Raw genomic sequence first — 3,785 nt, forward strand, 5'->3', positions numbered from 1 at the left:
CTTGAGGTCAGGACTTCAAGACCAGCCTGGCCAACATGGTGAAACCCTGTCTCTACTAAAAATACACAAATTAGCTAGGCATAGGGGCGGGTGCATGTAATCCTGGCTACTTGGGAGGCTGAGGCTTGAGAATCACTTGAACACGGGAGACGGAGGTTGCAGTGAGCCAAGATCATGCCACTGCACTCCAGCCTGGGCAACACAATGAGACCCTGTGTCAGGAAAAAAAAAAAAAAAAAGAGGAGAGGAGAAGACACACACAGATGCCCAGCAGAGACGGCAGCCGTGTGAAGACAGAGGCAGAGGTTGGTATGTATGATGCTGCCCCGAGACAAGGAACGCCAAAGATTGCTAGCAACCACCAGCAAGTGGAAGAGGCAGGGAAGGATTCTTTCCCAGCGCTTTAAAAGAGAGCATGGTCCTGACAACATTTTGATCTCGGACTTCTGGCTTCCAGAACTATGAGAGAAGGAACCTCTGCACCCGTATTTGCTGTTTAGTTATGGTGACCCCAGGAAACTGATACATATGCCATGTAGTGCAGCCACTCAACCACAAGGGGCACTGTCTGGCAGCAAGTTCTACAAACACAAACGGTCCAAAATAATTACTGAAGTTCACAGAGAAAGCCATACAAATAGCATTCAAATATTTTTAACGATGATCAACAGGCTACAATTTATCATTTCAAAAAACATAAAACCATTATCATCTTGCTGAATAATTTGTGACCTTTGTAACAAACTGGCTGGGAACCGCTTTTAAAGAATATCCTGGTCCTGCTATCATTACACACATGGGAAGGTATCTGTAGGATAAATTCCCCCAACAATTCCCTTTCCAGGAAGAGATGCATATTTTTAATTTCGATAGACAACAGCCGAATTGCCCTCCAAGGAGGAGGTACATTACACTCGCCAGAAATATGTGTGAATGGCTGTTTTCCCCAGCCTTGGCAATACTTTGCCAAGCTAAGAGGTAAGATCAGGCCTTAAAACAAACCCCGATGCAGTTCCCAAGGACAGGACTAGGGCCCTCGGACCCACATTTCCCAGCACAGGTGCTTCACCAGCCTGCCATGGCCCCTTCTCCGTCCAGTTTAGCAAGGGCGTGGCAGATTTCCTTTCAGGCACAGAGCCCAGCCTTCCAGACATCACACTTAAACTGGTTCCTACCACATCTGCAAGGAGAATCTCTTTCTCCAAGTCAGCAGTGTTTACAATAAGCAGTACGCGTTTCCCTGAGTCACTCTGAATATAGAGACCAGAAACCAATTCCAGGGTAGCAAAGGGACAGCCACTATGGTGACCTCAAGCATACAAATCACACACCTGCTTGTTCTGCCTGGTGAAGCCCTGTTGGGACCATGCATAGTCCTGTCCTCAGTGCTCAGGCACAGAACACTTAGGAGAGGAAGGCGAGGTTTCAGCTGCATGAGGTGGCATCATAGGAATTGTCTTCTCCCTGACACCCCCCAATGGCACTCAACAGCCTCACTGTCCTGACCCTAAACCACTTTGTGATGCACCCCTGGGAAAGGCAGGCAGTGAAGAACTACGGATAGAGAAGAGGAGTTGGGGAGTTACCAAGCTGTTTGCTGACCTCTTCGTTTGACTCAGAACCTGACCTTAATCTTGCTTCCAGAAAAACAATGGGCCCCATTCCTGCCCAAGCTTGCCTTCTGCAACCCAGACTATCTTAGAACGCGATGGGAGTCAAGAACACTTTCTTTAAGGTGAAGCTGTAGACAGGTTCCCCTCACCTCCCACCTCTGCCCACATTATCTGCTTCTAGCAAATAATGGTAGTCATGACTGTACCTGTTACCCAGGAGAACACCAATCAATGGCTGTAAAGACATGAATGTATGGTTTTAGATGGTGTCTGCCTGCCTTTGCTGAAAAAGGTAAGAAGAGCAAACATTTATATATTACCATTTGTCAGTACTGCTCAAAGCACTTTTAAAATATTAAACATTCATGCTGTACTCCTTACAGCAATCACAAGAGCAAGGCACTAAAACTATTCCCATTGTACAGATGAGCAGACTGAGACACTGAGAGATTGGGAACTTTGCCCAGTGAGTAAGTAGGAGATACAATAAGGAGCCACGAGGGCAGGGAGCTCCACTCCTGACCTCCCCAGCCCTCTGTTCACTCCTGAGCATTACTGGTACCTCACAGGTGCTCAGACAGCCGCTGGATGCAGATGAGGGAACAGCCGTGGACATTCAGTCCCTCAGACCACAAAAGGACTTTGGAAGGAGAAGAACCCTGGAAGAATGCCATGTTGCTGGCAAAGGTTTGGGTTCTTACCCTAATGATTTGTAAACACAAAGGGACAATAGCGCTAAGTGATAGCAAAGCCAATCTAAACAGAATCACAGCAGTCAACCACAAGAACCCACAACATTTCTTTTTTCTTTCTTTCTTTCTTTTTTTTTTTTTTGAGACAGAGTTTTGCTTTTGTTGCCCAGGCTGGAATGCAATGGCGCGATCTCGGCTCGCCACAACCTCCACCTCCCAGGCTCACCCAATCCTCCTAGCTGGGATTACTGGCACACACCACCACACCCAGCTAATTTTTGTATTTTAGGTAGAGACAGGGTTTCACTATGTTGCCCAGGCTGGACTCAAGCTACCCGCCTACCTCAGTCTCCCAAAGTGCTGGAATTACAGGCATGAGCCACCGTGCCTGAACCCTAGTCGTCTACTTTTTTTTTTTTCTTTTTTTTTTTGAGACGGAGTCTCACTCTTGCCAGGCTGGAGTGCAGTGGCACAATCTCAGCTCACTGCAACCTCTGCCTCCCGAGTTCAAGCGATTCCTGCCTCAGCCTCCCCGAGTAGCTGGGACTACAGGCGCGCACCACCACACCCAGCTAATTTTTGTATTTTTAGTAGAGATGGGGTTTCAGCATGTCGGCCAGGATGGTCTTGATCTCTTGACCTCGTGATCCACCCGCCTTGGCCTCCCAAAGTGTTGGGATTACAGGCGTGAGCCACTGTGCCCGGCCCAGTCTTTTTCTTAAAAGATCTGCTCACAATTCCAATTATTTGTGCAAGCCTATACTAAGTACAAGAGAAAAGTGTTTCCTCTCAGCCAGGACAGAAAGTAGGAATCTTCCTCTAACTGCAGTCCTTTTCTATGGCCACTATAACAAATTACCACAAACTGAGGGGGCGTGAGACAACATACATGTATGATCTTACCGTTCTGGAGGTTGGAAGTCCTAAAGTCAAGGAATCAGAGCCGTGCTCCTTCCAGAGTCCCTGAGGGAGGAACCCCTCTGCTGTCCTGCCAACTTCCGGAGGCTGTCTGTGTTCCTTGGCACAGGCCCTTCCTCCATCTCCAAATCTCACCTGACCTCTGCTTCTACCACATCTTCATCTCGGACCCTTCTGCCTCCCTCTCATGAAGACCCTTGTGTCTACACTGGGCCCACCTGGATAACCCAGGCTAGTCTCCCCACATCAAGATCTGTAATCACTTCTGCAAAGTCCCTCTTGTCAAGGAAAGCAACATTCACAGTCTCTGTGGATTGGAATGCAGACCTCTTGGGGGAGGGGCATTATTCTGTTGACGGCAATAACCAGAGCCATTTCTTTTTCTTTTTTTTTTGAGACAGAGTCTCAGTCTATTGCCAGGCTGCAGTGCAGTGGTGTGATCTCGGCTCACTGCAACCTCCGCCTCCCACCCCCTTCGAGTTCAAGTGATTCTCCTACCTCTGCCTCCCAAGTAACTGAGACTACAGATGGACGCTGCCACACTTGCCTTTTTTTTTTTTTT

At 48.1% G+C, this 3,785-nt stretch overlaps 1 pseudogene; it reads left to right on the forward strand.

Annotated features, from left to right (window-relative positions):
* Nucleotides 1–3,785, forward strand: part of LOC105545009 — a 7,899-nt pseudogene that overhangs the window by 1,891 nt on the left and 2,223 nt on the right.

This window comes from Mandrillus leucophaeus, unplaced genomic scaffold, assembly GCF_000951045.1.
Source record: "Mandrillus leucophaeus isolate KB7577 unplaced genomic scaffold, Mleu.le_1.0 Scaffold315, whole genome shotgun sequence".
NCBI classification, from domain to species: Eukaryota; Metazoa; Chordata; class Mammalia; order Primates; family Cercopithecidae; genus Mandrillus; species Mandrillus leucophaeus.